The sequence below is a fragment of the Humulus lupulus genome, chromosome 5 (assembly GCF_963169125.1).
Source record: "Humulus lupulus chromosome 5, drHumLupu1.1, whole genome shotgun sequence".
NCBI classification, from domain to species: Eukaryota; Viridiplantae; Streptophyta; class Magnoliopsida; order Rosales; family Cannabaceae; genus Humulus; species Humulus lupulus.
The window spans coordinates 9,032,408-9,049,282 of NC_084797.1; the positions used below are offsets into that span (position 1 = coordinate 9,032,408).

Below are 16,875 nucleotides of genomic sequence, written 5' to 3' on the forward strand. Positions count from 1 at the left end.
GGTCAAGAACACCGCACTCAGACTACGGACATCATTTATGTTAGAATTTTTTTTGTTTGAATGAAAAACCTTTGTAATAAATCCCACATTGTTTTTAGAGGTTTTAGTATTTAAGGGAGTTTTGGCCTAGTAGTTTAAACTATACCTTACCTAATTAAAATTACACATGCACTTAATTAATTAAAAAATAATTTAAAAAATAAAATAAAAAATACTTTACCTACACACATTTACAATTAATATTTGCTTGCACAACGTTCTTCTTGCGTGCAAACACTAGTTTCCTTGCGCTCTTCCTATAACACACACAAGAATATACATTGGAGTTACATATTTTTATTATTATATTTAACCAACGAGAGTGAATAAAATATTAATTAAAATATATATATGGAGCTATAGTATATATAAATATGGCGATGTACTGTAGCTATGTAAAGTCGAGAAGCAATGTACATCATCAATTAGAGTGATGATTTCTTGTTGGCTTCTTCAAAATTTGAAGAATAAAGCATTGTACTGCTCTTAGAGGGCCTATTCTCACACTCTCTGCATTTACAACCTTTCCAACAGTATTATTCTGCTAAGAAACAAGAGCAATACCTATATATATGTATGACAATTTTTTTATAGGACTTCACTTTAAGCCCTATTTATAGGGCTTTCAGTATTTCTCGACCCGTGAACAGTTTTCGGCGCGATTTTTTTTTTGACCGTGTATATTGTAGCTATTTAGAGCATCTTGCAAATTTTCAGAAAATTTCAAATAGTTTACAACACAAAAATCTAGGTTCAAACATGTTATTTTCCACGCGCATAAAAAAATTAGTCACGCGTGCAACAACATGTTTGAACCTAGTTTTCGGTACTGTAAACTATTTGGAATATACACGGTCATAAAAAAAAATTGCGCCGAAAACTGTTCACGGGTTGTAAACACTGAGAGCCTTACCGGTAGGGCTTCACTTTAAGCCCTACCAGTAGGGCTCTCATTGTTTCTCGACCCGTGAACAGTTTTCAGTGCGACTTTTTTTATGACCGTGTATATTGTAGCTATTTAGAGCATCCTGCAAATTTTCAGAAAATTTTGACTAGTTTACAGTACCGAAAACTAGGTTCAAATATGTTGTTTTCCACGCGCATAAAAAAAAATTAGTCACGCGTGCAACAACATGTTTGAACCTAGTTTTTGGTAGGATGCTCTAAATAGCTACAATATACACGGTCATAAAAAAAAAATCGCGCCGAAAACTATTCACAGGTTGTAAACACTGAGAGCCCTACCGGTAGGGCTTAAAATTAAGCCCCTATAAGAGAATTCTCCTTTATATTTATATATATATATATGTATATATATAGAATTTAAAGAGGGAATATAAATATTATATGTGTTGACTTAATTAATTCCACAAAAGATAATTAATTAAATAAATAAAAGGGTTAATTAGACTTACTGCTTCAAACATTTATATTTAAAGAGTTGTAGTTTACATTTTAAAGTCTAGAAAGGATAAAATAAATAATGTAATTAGAAAAGTGGGTATTAATTAATAATTTTAAAATTTTGGGTAAAAATAGAAATATACCCACTTTTCTAATTACGATACCTATTTTTAAATTAATGACTGGAGCAATTAAAATAACTAATTTCTCATTAAAAAAAACTAAACGACAAAATAAGAAAATATGTCTATTTATGTATTATTTCACTATTACATATATGTTTAGATAAGCAAATAAATGACAAAATAAATAATTAATAAAGAAAGATTAAATTTAAGCACATAAATATTTTTCAAAATTATAATTGATAGAGTAATTTAACTACTTTAATATGAAATTTTAAAATATGTGATGAGAAATTATTATGACTCGTTTATTATTTTTCAATTCATTTACCTTATTTAGATGACTCTATTACATTTTAAAAAAAAAAAGATTATGTACACTTTAAAAGTAAATAAATCTAGGTTCATAAAATGGAGTGAGAGTTTTAGTAGCACACATGGAATTCTATCTCAAAACTAATTAGTGACAAGTGGAGTAACTCATAGTCTTATATGTTGGTATATATTCTCACATCTATTCAATGTGAGACACTTTAACAAGCCATGAGTAACCCATGGTTGGTCCCACGGAGGCACTCATACCATTACAGCAGCAACTGCCCCACTTAATATTTAAATTTATGTAATTACATATATATAATACTAATCTAAATTTATCATTTAAGCCTTAACTGACCCACTAATGAAATTTTTACTATAAATTCCCCTAATAATGAATTGTTTATCATAAATTGCCCCCCTATCTTAAATTTCTCCCTCTGTTGCTGGTTGGTTGACTTATTAGAGCATGAAATAAAACTTATATTGTTTTAAGCAAGTTGTATATTAGAAAAATACATACACCAACATAAGGGAGAGTGACGTTTACCATTACCGTTAAACGTAGCAAGTCTAACAACTCAAATATATATCGATAAATTGTAACCTTAATCTTAAGAACCCAAAAAAAGAGAAATACGACAACCATTAATGTCATTTTGTTTGATAATAGACGACTATATGTAAATCTTTGATCCCAACAAAAGACAGTGAACTGTTGATTGATATATATAGAACATTACCGGGAATTAAAGGATAATGGGATATGATTTATTGGTACTTGAGAATTTTGAGAATAACAAGAATTGGAGGGTGTTAATTATTAACGAAATAGGCGGGAAATAACGATTTTGCCCTTGGTGGCTGTAACATCCCCAATTTGCTAATAAGGTTTAGGGCCTTGATTAGCATGCCTGGAGGGCAATAAATGTTTAAACATGATAATATATGAATTTAAATGAATATGTGATTAGAATGCATGTTTAGGTGGAATAAATATGCATGTGGGCCCCATTTGATTATTAGGGGTAAATTGGTAATTTTGGCCCGCTGAGGGCGTAAATGTAATTGTTAACCGAGATTTTCGGTAACTATATTTATATATGTTATTTAAGGATAATTGTAATGAAAGCTGAAGATTAACACATGGTTTTTACGTGGCTGGGGCGTTAACTAGCCTTAGTCCACGAGTCTGTAATATTAGAGCTTGAACAACCTTTTACAATGGAGTTTCTCTATGTATTTCGACAGAGTTACTGTATCTTAGATGATGAGAGATCCCTTTTACAGTGTTCTGTAGCTTATATTTATAGGCTTATGGGAACACTGGGCCTGGGCCGGGTACGACCCGGGCCCATCAGAGATATGGATATTCTTGGCCTTTCTAGTGGAAGCCCAATACAAAATATACAAAATACATGAATTCCAGACCAGCTAAGGCCCAATAAGTTGACTCAAGAGCTATATCTCGCCCGACAAAACAGTGCCTTTGGTCTGGACATTTCGAGTTACGAGGCAGATTCAGGAGACAAGACCAGTCAGAGTACTTGGCAGCGCAGACCTGAAACAACGGCGTGCAATCCCGAGGTGGCCTTTTCTGCAGGTAAAAAGTAAGGACAACGCCCACACGGAGTGGGGCGGCTTCAGGGTCCAGGACGCTTAACCCCTCCAACCGGGGATGAGGTGATCCGGGTCCGTTTACCTTTGTCCCTCTTCATTTACCACAGGCCCGGACCGTACCAAGATCCGGGACCTAGACGCGTAGGTCGTGGGGGATCCGAATGATCTATACATCACCCGGACGACCGTCCCAGAGGACGGAACCCAGAGGGCCATGCCGGACCCCTCAAATGGGCCCAGACATGCACCCCGGTCCATCCCCCTCCCTCAGACATTTTCCGTACCAAGAGGCCTTGGGGCGGGCCTGCATGGTTACATGGCCCCTGACAATGGGCCTGGACGAAGGCCCCGAGCCCATGCAGGAAATGGGGATAACAATAATAATTGTGTAATATGACTAATACCACATGTGAGTGGTGGTATAATTGTGATGCACGTGCCGAGCGGTCCTAGGGAGCTAATTAGTTTAAAAGTCACAACGGGATTAAATACCCGGCTTGGGAGGAGCCTAGGGGTATTTTGGGAAGTTTATAAATTGAGTTTGGGAATCTTTGGTTGATGGTTAATGGTATTTTAGTAGCTTGAGTGACCATTGGTAACCATTAAGGATAGTTATTTTAGGTGAGGAAATGTTATAATTGCAAGGAATGGAAATGTCTAAGTTACCCTAGAGGTTTAGATAGAAGGAGAATTAGAAGGAAGGGAAAAGGGGTCATTTGGTTGGGATTTAGATAAGTTTGGCTGAGGGAAAAATCATTCACGTTTTATACTTAGGCAAGTTAAGTTTTGGCTGAAAGAGAAGGGAAAACTAAAAAGCAAGAAAGAAGAAAGGAAGGGAGCTGGAATTTTGAGACTTAGGAGAAGAATCAAGGTGATTTGAGGCAATTGAAGCTAAACACAAATCAAGATTATTCAGAGGTAAGTTTCATCTGTGAAATTTCTGTGTTTTTGCAAGTTCTTGTAGAGTTTAGGTTGAAAATTGAAAGATGGTTTGTGGCTGGTTTGTATGAGAATTCAGTTTGAGAAACCAGAGGATTTAGCTTGAAGCTGGAATCAAAGGAAGCTTAAGGTCGAATTCTTCACTTGAGGTAAGAATTCTATGCAATTTTGAGGTTTGTTTCTGGTGTGGTTTAAGAATTTTGAAGCATGGTTTAAGTTTTATAAGCTTTGGTTTAAGTTTCTGGTTTACTGGTTTAAGCTTCTGAAATTTGGAACCAAAGTGTGAATCATGGGTTTGATTATGTGTTTAGGCTTGTTGTTGGTGTTTATAAGTTGTTAGGTGGTTTATTTGGGGTTTTAAATTGAATTTGAGGCTTAGGTAAGCATTGGGGTTGGTTTGGGAGTCTTTTGGCTCGGGGAAAACACTTGGAGAAACCCATAATTCTGGGTTCGCGAAGGGGCGCTGCGGCCCTGTTCTTCTGCGCCGCGCCGCTAGGCTGCAGCAGGGGGCGAGGACCATTCTGGGTGCCGCAGCCCTCATTGGTGGGGGTCATGGTGCTAGGCCAATTTTGGGCAGGGGAAATTTTCCATTTTAGGGCTTTTGCCCAGGGGGCTTGAGGGATGTTTCCGCTATTTTTTTTGGGAAATTGGAGGTCCCGAGAGTACGGGATTGGTTCAGGGAAATGGTTTTGGATTGGTTAGTATTAAAGAATGTTTTAAATGTGTTGTGACTAGGTTTTCGGAGAGGCTCGGGTTAGAGGACCGTGCTCGTGACTTTGGTGCATAAGAAGCTCGGGACACAGGTAAGAAAACCACTGTTTTCCGAAGAGCATGAGTTGTGGGGCTCGGCCCTATATGTCTGTGTTGTGGGGTTTGACCCTTTGATCGAGTTTATGTATGCTTAGCTTGTTGGTTAGCTTTGTCATTTGTGAATGTGTTGATTGAGCGGCATGAGCCATGAACGGTGAAGAACGATAACGGCGAAGGCCGAGAACGGCAACGGGCCGGGAACGGCGATCGGTACGTGGAGTGTAAGGATGAGTGCGGCAAGAGATCAGGGCCGAAAGCAGCGTTTAGCACACGGAGTGTGAGTTGCTAGGGCAGATCCTAAAGGATACCTGGAATATCCTCACGGTATCACTACTACAAAAAGGGTTTTTTAGGACTAGCATTGCGAGTCCTAAAAGAATGTTTTTAGGACTCGCAATGCGAGTCCTAAAAAATCTGGTTGAGTGTCTTTAAGTAACTTTTTAGGACTCGCAACACTAGTCCTAAAAAATCGAGTTGAGTGCCTTTAAGTAATTTTTTAGGACTCGCGGGTAATTTTTTAGAACTCGCTTTGAATGACCTTAAAAGTAATTTTTTTTTAAAAAAAATACAGCTACAATTTTAATTTTGATTTAAAAATATATATCCATTTGAGTGTCGAATATGTATCAAAAGAAATTTGAAAAGAAAATTCTAAAAAAATGGCAAAAAAAATTTACGAAATAAATTTAAAATTTCTAAACATGTATTGTAATTAGCTAGCTATAACATCATTCATTTTGCTCTAACTAATTGTAAAAATAACATTGCCCATTCTTCTCTAACTTCGTCAATTTCTTGAGTAGTATATGGCTTGTCGGAGGTGAACTGATAAAAAAAACAAAAATTTAATTATAATTATATTAGTGGTAATAAATTCAAAGCATATATAGCCATGGTCATTTCAACCACTCATATACCATAGTTCCCCTCAATGTTTCTTATCAAGTAAAGCAAATTTGACTAAAATGTAAAGAACATCAAAATAAGAAATTCTCAAGTTCTAAAAACAAGACCCTTGTACAACCCTTGTACAACTAAGAATATCGACACTTTCTCATGGCTTAAGTAGTTAGTCTTAGTTCTTTAAACTAAGGAATACATATCTGTCAGTCTCAATTTAAAAGTGCTCAAGCTAGTTAGTTTATCAAATCACATAGACATTAATAAGCCAAATTACTAATCATTCATAGCACATTAGCAAATATACAATAAACAACGAGAAATTAATATACATATATACACACATATAAAGACATGCACTGTGTAGGTACTATGCATCAGATTCTAAGTCCATAGTACTTAGCAAGAAAAGAAAAGATAATATAGTTATAAATAAGAGCACCAAGAACATAAATATAATAGATCATTAATATGTAACACAAGCATACCGCATTGAGAATGTGAGAGAAATAGAAGGACCAAACCTAAACTGAAATTTTCAATTAAATTTACAACTTTTCTGCAAAGAAAAAGCACAACTGTTTTAGAAGATCTAATTACAAAGTTGTTAAAGTAACACAACAAGTTTTGAATAAGCCTAATCCAAATTTATAAATCTAATTCACATTTGAAAGTCTACGCAAAATAGAAAATCACAATTCAAAGTTATTTGCGCAAAATTTTATATAATGTATTACAAGATATAATATGCTTAATTATATATTAATTTCCTTTTTGTTTGGAGTCTAACAGAGCACTAAATTAATACAGGTATACAATAATCAACATAAAGTCTATCAACACAAAGTCTAATAGAGCATGAAATTAGTGTTATGTCCATGGTGGTTTCACATGCTAAGAAGGTAAACAATTATGTCGGGCAATGTGCATCCTAACAATATATTAAACTACACATTTATATTAAATTAGGACATAAAAAGTAGACTTGATCATATCCAAGTAAACTACAATTATGCTCTATTTGATTCCTATCATTCCAAATCTCACAAGCAAAGGTGCACCACGACACCAAAAACCAAGTCATGTGTTCAATCAACTTATTCTGCTCACTAATATTTGCTCATGATCAATCAAAATACCTCACAAAATGTCTAAACCACACACAAATCATTCCTATAATATTTGTTATAACATGAAAATTTATATATATATATATATTCATATTAACAAGTGAGCCAAAATAAAGATATTTATCGATCTAAGCATAAAAAATGTCTTGAGACATATTTGAGGAAGTTTGATTAATATATATATATATATATATATTGATACCAAAACTGATGTGACAATTAAAATAGCAAAGCTCACGGACAAGATGAGTACTAAACTTTATATGATATATTAATATTTGGTTGAACATCACACAATTTGTCACGTTATCTAAAAAGTTTGGATTCTCATTTCTCATGAAACAACAAGACATAGAAATTATCATCATTTTATTCAATATGTTGTATTAGTATACTATAGGGATTAGTATATAATCAATTACTCAATAGTGACTCACAAAAGTTAACCAATTATTAAATCTAATCTTTGATTAACGTTGTTCTAATTCTATAGGAGAGGATCTTTTAATTGTCTGAAGCAACTAATTTATTTTATTGTATAAAATAGTCATAAAAATGTTTTAACCAAATTATTTATTGACATGGTTGAATATTGTTTTAATTACACAAATCCAACTTAATAAATAAAGTAAACACAAAATGTTACTTATGTTAGCCTAATGTAGTTGTGTGATTTTAATTTTTGATGGGACAACGTATTTGCTTATCTTTGTCTTTTTAAGAACATAGTGAGCTTTTAGATCTATACCCGTTGTGAAACTAAACAAGTGCAACATATACTTTATTCATTTCTATGATTAAAGAGGGCACGCTGAGCATTCATAAGAGGGGATCAAAAATTATTTTGATAACCAAGTTCATATGAGGGTTCAAATGTTAAATATCCAGATCACATATTTATCATTGTGGCAGTCATCTTTTTTATATTTCCACACAAAACTAAGTACAAAAAAATCTATAGAAAATCGGGCAGCATATCCCCTAATTTACTAGCCTAGCCATCTGTCACAATGAGCACCAATATGTCAAACAAATCAAACAGCACACAGGTTTTCATCCATATATCACCACAGCAAACAAAATTCTCAGAACCTACTTCACTAAGACATGCAAGTTCTCAATCTTCCGTTATCACCGCAGCACACACAATTCCCATAACCTACTTCAATACGGATGAATATCTAAGATATTCAAACTCCACTAAAGTAGTACAGTTATCATTCAAAATTGTAAAATATTGAATTTTTTTAAAACTAAATCAAATGCACCATACCTCTTGCAATTAGCTACCAATCCAATGCTTTAAGACCAATCAAAATATTAACCTATTCATTTTAATCAACATTATAAAACAAGAAAAATGTCAGATGTTGACATGCTCTTTTAAAAAGGTTAAAATCAACACAACAAATATATGCATACATACTTGTATATTCTTTTACAAGTCACACTTGCATCAACAGCTATTATTTGTCTAATAAACACTTTAAGAGCTTTTTTTATTTAGACACGAGTAAAAGATTCTAATTATGCTTTGGAGTGACCTTTCACTAAAATGGTGTAAAGAACCATTTCATGAGAATGCTATTCCAATCCATTAGTTTCTAACCAAATGAAGAAACATAATAAAAGTAGATTCTTTTCCATTTTATGCATTTCTCCCTAACCAAACAGGCCTTGCTGTCTTCTTGTTTAGACTGCTGAGAGGCTTTTGAAAGAGTATGAATTTTGTCTTCTGGTATGTATGCTTTATCGGTTTTGATCACTTTCCTCTCTTTTGGTTCTAGTTATGGTATGTGCTTTCGAAGACTTTGGCTGAGGATGCTGCATGGAAGTTTGTTAATGAGAAGAGGATTGACATGGTTACAATTAACCCAGCTATGGTGATTGGTCCTCTGTTACAGCCAACACTAAACACAAGTGCTGCTACAATTTTGAACTTGATAAATGGTACTTTTTCTTTACTGATCATTACCAAGTTTTTACTGATACATCTTATTTAGGATCTCCCTCATTACTTTAGATCATGTTTGGAAACTTGGATTAGATTTGATATGATTGGATAAATTTTGTCATGTGATTATATTGAATATATCAATCCAACATAAGATAACTAAATCTCTCCATCTTTATGTATGTTTATAGTAAGAAAACAAAAATTTTTAAGTGACACATAATACTATTTAATTATTATTATTATTATTATTATTATTATTATTATGATATTTATGAGGATATCAACTACTTGCCAATATTTTAATTTATCAAAAAACATATATATAGAGACTGTCTAGCTACCAGTAAATGCAATCGATCTTTTCAGGCTCTTAATCAACAATCCATTGGACTTTATATACTCATTGCTCCTTTTGAATTTTAAACTCCCCAATTGATCATAAAAATACACTAAAAAAAACAATTTTATTTTTATGGTGGCATTCAAGCCTCTGCTATAGCTGTACTTACGACAAATTCAAATATGGAATTAAGCAGACCCAACAACAACAACAACAACAATAATAATAATAATAATATTACTTTACTTTAAAGCTTTCAATAAATTAATTTTTGCTGTCTTTATTTTCTCGATCTCTAATGAAAGAAACATTGACGAGAGTAAGATTGACAAGAAAGGGAATATTAAATTGTGTATTTAATTAATTATATGTTTGGACTGGTTTAAGTATACGTACTCGTGGTCCAGAATCTTCTGAGGCAAATCAAGCAAAGCACCTCTGGGAAAAGTTGTTCTTGATAGAACTTCTGTCACGTTAGAGTTTCTATATTTCTCATCTCCTTGTCTGCCCCCAGAAGCCAGATGACTACACACAATGCATAAGCTCATTTCGTGTATCTGAAATCTCACTGACACTACACCCTGCACCACCAAAATATCATATCAATTTTTCACACTTCTGTTAATAATCGTTTGTTTTTATATTTTGTAATCTTTCAAACCTTTTATCATATTTGTAGCACATATTCTATAAGTGAGGCTTACCAAAATCTGCAAGGAGAAAATTGAAGCATAGACTGTTCACTAAATTATCAAAGTTTTTCAGCTGCTACATTGAAACCTATATCATCTAAAATAAAACAAAACAGAGTGGGAATTTTATCTAAGAAAAACAATAGTACTCTTTAGGTATTATTTAGTGTAGTTAGGTCAGAGGAGAAAAGCTTCAGCCCTTCGTTGAAGGCTGGCTCTTATCAAGCAAAGACCCTTTTGGAATTTTGTGTAGAAATGTATTATCTTTTAAATTGTAGTGATACAGGAATTTGAGAAAGACTCTTCATAAATTTTGTAAACTTGCTAGAGCAAAATTTCTGTTAATTTTTTACAGTGTTATGATACTCTGTCTGAACTTGTTCTGGCAGGCTACTCTTTGGATATTCATCTTTAGCTATGTTGGTAACTACTTTTGGACACACTATTTCTTATCGGGGGCTTCATATACATTTCCATCATGGAGGATGAACAATGTAAGCTTAGAAATGTAGAAGAAATCAGTAATCAATCTACTTATCATTCCTAATTAACGTATGATGATGTTTATGTACAGGCACCACATACAACATTTTATTTGTGATGTGTGGTCTATATATATATACATATATATATATATAAGCAAAGAAACAATACCTGGAAACTGAAGCACGCCAGAGACGGAACCACCTGCTGCTGGAACCATGAGCAACCAGCACCCCACGCCAAGAAGCACGCCGCCGGCGAGACTGCTGGAGCCGAAAACCCAGCTGCCGTCGACGCCGTTCACTACTGTCACTGCCGTTCACCTACAGCCGCCGTTCACCTCTCTGCCAGCCCTAAATGTTGTGATTTTGAATAAATCCCCAAATGTTGTGCTGATGAGTTCTTTAACCCGATAATTTCAAAAATTATGATAGCTTTTTTTAAGTGTTTTACATAATAATTTAAGGACTTGTTTTGGGAGTCCTTAATACTCTTTTAGGACTTGCTGCGAGTCATAAAAGAGTATTAAGGACTCCCAAAGCAAGTCCTTAAAATTATTAAGTAGCACACTTATTTTTTAGCTCATATGTTTTTAGGACTCGCATATTCTTTTAGGACACTCATTGCGAGTCCTAAAAGAGTATTAAGGACTCCCAAAGCAAGTCCTCAAAATTATTAAATAAAACACTTATTTTTTTAGCCCAGACTTTTTTAGGACTCACATATTCTTTTAGGACACTCATTGCGAGTCCTAAATTGTGTTTTTTCAGGACTCTCAATGAGTGTCCTAAAAACTCTATAAATATTTTTAAGGACTTGCATTTAGGTGCGTGTCCTAAAAAAGTGTCCCGTAAAGGGTATTTTGTAGTAGTGTATGGACCGCGAATCCAGGGCTTGGTAGAGCGCCTAGGATGGCATGGCCGTATGTGTTAGCCAGTTGATGGCCTGTTTAACTGATAAGTGTTTAATATGCATATGTTGTTTGTTTGTGAGTTTTCTTGTGGGCTCGGCTCACGGGTGCTCTGTGGTGCGGGTAAGGGCAAGGAGAAAGTCAACCAATCATGAGTGTAGCGAGCGTGACGCGACGTGTACATGTTTGGTCAGCCTGACTGCCACGGTCAGGGGAATTTTCGGGAGATGAATGTATAAACTAGATTTTTTCGTTTACTCGACTGTGATTATGTTTTGAGTTGTAAATATTTCTAAATTGTACTCTGGGATCCCAAATGTTAAACATTTACGATTTTCAATAAATGGAATTATTTTCAAAGTTTATGTATCTGTTTATGTTTTGGACACACATTTATCTTTAAACCTCGATTAGCGAGTTAAACGCACGTTTTAAAATCACTTAGTAACGGCTCTAAGGTAGTAGGGCGTTACAACTTGGTATCAGAGCGAGCCAAGGTTTATTGGTTATGGAGATTGACCAAACATGTACGCTCGCTGTCAGTGACAAGCTCGACTCAGGGTTGGTTGGTATGATTGATTAATATGCTTGAATATGTACTTGATTGCCCTGTTTGCTTGCCTGTTTCATATAGAGCATGATGAATGAGTTAACATATGCATGATGTCAAGGCATGGCCCGTTGTGTGTTATATGTTATCTGTATGTTATCTGGATTGTTGATTATGGTTGGCTGTTGTGAATGGGAGGTGGAAATGGATTTTGTTATCATGCCTGATGAGCGGTGTCATTGATTGCAGGCATATAGTTGTGATGCCTCGGCAATCATCTAGACTCCGCGGCAATCGGGCCGAGGATGACAATCAGGGTCAGGACCCTCCACCTGCCCCACAGAATTGGCAAGAAATGTTTGCTGAAATGGAAGCAAGGTTGTAGAGAACAGAAGAAGAACTTCGTCAGTTGAGGTAGCAGGCCCCTTCACAGGTCACTGGGTTGCCAATTCAGCAGAGTGTAGCGCCAGTGCCAGTTCAACCTGTGGTTGAGAACAGGTGGTAACCTCTGTATGAAAGATTCAAGAAGCAGCATCCTCCCACCTTTGAGGGTGGGCCAGACCCACTGCGGGCAGAGCAGTGGATGAATATGGTTTCATCTATCCTGGATTTCATGAGGGTTGAGGGAAATGAGAGGGTTTCCTGTGCCAGTTATATGTTCAGAGAGGATGCCCGCATCTGGTGGGATGTTGTGGTTCAGAGAAAGAATGTAACAGTTATGACTTGGGAGGAGTTCAAAAACTTATTCAATGAAAAGTATTATAGTGTGGCGGTCCGAGCTGCAAAGGTTGACGAGTTTATCAACCTGACTCAAAATCGGTTGACCGTGACAGAATATGCTCTAAAATTTGATCGATTGGCGAAGTTTGCGTCAGATTTAGTGCCGACTGATGCGGCAAGGAGAGAGAGGTTTGTGCGGGGTTTGAACGTTATGATCGCCCGCGATGTGAATATTACTTTGGATCCAGAGACTACTACTTATGCCCAGGTAGTGGACAGGGCCCTTACAGTTTGAGAGGGTCGAGGATCAGATCTGGAAGGAAAGCGATGTTAGGCGCGATGTCAGGAGGGCAGTGCCTCCTTTTGTTGGATTCAGCCGGGGTAGTGGCCCCAGCGAGCAGAAGAGGAAGGCCCCAGACTCCTTCGTTCCTCCTAGTGCTGATATGAGGGCGCGAGGTGCTTTTAGTGGCCGCCAGAGCAGTGGTGATAATTGGAGGAGCTTTCTGATAGTTTTAGATTCTCTCTAAACACAAGTCATTTTCTAAGCCTCTTTGTTATTTTCTCTTCTTCTCTCTATATCTATCTCATTTGTTGAGAATTCCCCACACTAGTCTAGGTGGTTCTAAGGATACATTGGAAGATTGTGAAGAAAATAGAAGATCGGTTCAGTTTCTTGGTAATACTCTGCGACAGAGAGGATACAAGAAACTGAAGGAAGGACTCTTTAATTCTGCTGCGTATACTGTAAGTATTCTATTCTTTGTTTCTCTTTGAATTCAATTTTAGAAACATGTTTTAGGCTATCTCGTATTAATTTTTTTAATATAAGATATACATGAAAATAAATAAAGACCATGTATAAGCTAATCCAACATATATAATATGTTATGCTTATGTTATGTTATCTTATGCTATGTTAAGTTACATTTATGTTATGTATAGTATGTTTATAGTCCTTGGGCACATGACTTGTCTAGCTAGCAAGCTCTAAAAATTTATGGGCATATGACTTGCTTGGCTAGCCAGCCCCACAAATCTATGGGCATATGACTTTCTTAGTTAACAAGCCCCAAGAAGTATGATGGCCATTGTAGTTTTATATGATTTATGTTTTATAGTATACGTTTTTATTATAGTCTTATGTTTATGTTATATGATTGATTAGTAGATTTTCCTTGTTGGGCATTAGGCTCACTCCTTTATTTTTAGCATGATACAGGAAAATAATTATGGAAGGCGGAAGGATTTATGGCAGCTTGGCTTGTGTATTAAGGATGAAGGGATTCAATTGACTGCGTGACGATTCGAGGACGACGTTATTTTTTTTAATCTCTTTAAATTATGTTTTTACGTATTTTCCGCATTTAGCTTTGTAAATAACTTCATTTAATAAAGTTATGTTTTATTTTAAAACAATGGGATCCCATATCGCTCATTATGTATTTCAATATTTACTTCGGAGTTTATAATAAAGTTATGAATATTCCTTATGTATGTTTTTCTCAAAGATAGTGGCTATGTCTAGTAGTTTTAATTACTACTACAAAATACCATTTACGGGACACTTTTTTAGGACACGCACCTAAATGCAAGTCCTTAAAAATGTTTATGGAGTTTTTAGGACACTCATTGAGAGTCCTAAAAAAATACAATTTAGGACTCACAATGAGTGTCCTAAAAAAATTTGCGAGTCCTAAAAAAATCTGGCCTAAAAATATGCTCTTTTACTTAACAATTTTAAGAACTTGCTTTGAGAGTCCTTAATACTCTTTAGCGAGTCCTAAAAAAATGTGAGTCCTAAAAAAATCTAGACTAGAAAATAAGTGTTTATTATATGCTCATTTACTTAACAATTTTAAGGACTTGCTTTGGGAGTCTTAAAAGAGTATTAAGGACTCCCAAAGCAAGTTCTTAAAATTGTTAGTAAAAGGGACACATAAAACTTCATTTCTTCGAAAATTGGGGATTTAATTAGGTTTGGGTAAAATTTTGGTCTACCCGTCATTTTTTTATTCACTTATCTGAACAAACGAAATTAAGTCCTCCTCTCTCATGACTCAATCTCAGTCTCTCTCTCCCTTTGCCATCACTCTCTCTCTCTTCCTTTCTGGTTTGGCCGTTCCCATTGCCGTCACTCTCTCTCTCCCTTTCTGGTTTGGCACCGCCAGTGGCCCTCAATCTCTCATCCTCTCTCAGCTATGGACTAAGGCTCGATGAAAAAGGGACAAGCAGGGGCTAAGGTTGACAATGAAGGGATACCGACAGAGCTCTAATGGCGAGGGATTGAACGACACAGGCGAGGGTCGACTGTATCTTTATTGAAGAGGTCGAACAGGTAAGCTTTTTCCTCAACTTTTTTTATAAATTTCTGGGTTCAAAATGGAGATATGTAATATGATATTTGGGTATATATTTTTTATTTTGAGATCTCTGTAAATATATATGGTTCCTTCTGGGCATCGTATAGTGCTTAAATATTGTCCTTACAAATATACAATGCATTTATAAATATATATATATATATGTAGCTGGTGAGTAGAGTTGATGGATTATCACGATATATATACCTTCTTCTCCAAAACAAAGGATGGATGGAATGTGTGGACTGTGTGTCTGTAATGCCCAGAATCCCTAATGAAGTTTAATGAATGGATTAGTAGGCTGGGAGGGCCATAATTGTTTAATTATTCCATTCAATTATTATATGCATGTTTATGTGAATTATATTATAATATGATGTTAAATGCATGCATGTGGGTCCACATTTCATTATAGGGGCATTTTGGTAATTTGGCTCGTTGAGGGTGTAATTGTGTATTTTGGGTGCATGTTTGTGATGAATTGATAAGGCCACATTATAATGTGGATTTGTTCGAGTCATTCATCATGAGACGATCTTGAGTACAAATTAGCGGTTTAGCCATAACAGGATTAAGTTCGGGGCTCGGGGTGAGTCTTAGGGTGATTTTTTTATGATTAGAGCATTGCCAGGAATTAAAGGGTAGCGGGATATGAATTATTGGTGTTTGAGAATTTTGAGAATAACGGGAATTGGAGAGTGTTAATTATGATTAACGAGATAGGTGGAAAATGTCAATTTTGCCCTTGGGAGCCTTTAGGAAACTATATTTGACCTAGGGGTATTTTGGTCTTTTCACCCCTAGGATAGATTTAAGCCATTGAAGGCTGTAGAAAGAAGGGGAAAACAGAGCATCAATTATACCTTCTCCCGTACCTATTTTCTCTCATTTTCTTATTGGATTTTGAGCTTAATTTAAGGAATTAAGCTTGGGAAATAAGTCTTGAGAGCTTGGGAGTATGTTCCACCATTGAAGAGCATCATAAACTGAACTTGAGGTAAGTTTCTAGCCATTTAATTCCTGGTTTGTTCTGTTTTTGTTATAGATTTCAGTTGAGATTTCTAGGTTGGTTGATTGGTTTTGTTGGGAGTTTTTGGCTAGGGTTCTTGTGGTTGTGATGCCTATGACATGTGAGGATGGTTTTTGGGTTCATTTGGCACTTAATTTTATGTTTGGAAGCTTTGTAATTAAGTTGGTAATGGAGGAGTCGAAGGGAAGAAGTTCAGGGGCAAAGCTGACTGGGAGTAGCGCTGTAGCGCCCACAAGGGGGCGCTACAGCGCTACCCATGGTTGGTGTTAGGGCATTTTGGTTCTAAGATGAGCGCTGGGGCGCTAGTGAGTAGCGCTGGGGCGCTACTCTGTTCCTTCAAAATCCTGTTTTGAGTGTTTTTAAGGGTTTTTGGCTCGGGGTTTCAATCCTTAAGACCCGAGATCGAATCTACTCACCGTTTGAGTACCATTCAAGGTCCCAAGAGTGAGGTTTAGGTCAAGATCCTTTCATTGTTGATTTTCATTAATGGGGGTTGTAATTGGTTATGGCTAGGTAATCGATAAGGAATCAAAGGTCGATCGCTCTCA

General features: G+C 35.8%; 1 long non-coding RNA gene across 1 annotated transcript; it reads right to left on the reverse strand.

The window, feature by feature from the left end:
* Positions 1-5,825: 5,825 nt before the first annotated feature.
* Positions 5,826-8,805, reverse strand: LOC133780252 (uncharacterized). Its single transcript, XR_009869188.1, has 2 exons — positions 8,559-8,805; positions 5,826-6,080 (listed from the first exon to the last, which is right to left on the reverse strand). It is a non-coding gene; the product is annotated as an uncharacterized LOC133780252 (long non-coding RNA).
* Positions 8,806-16,875: the final 8,070 nt, after the last annotated feature.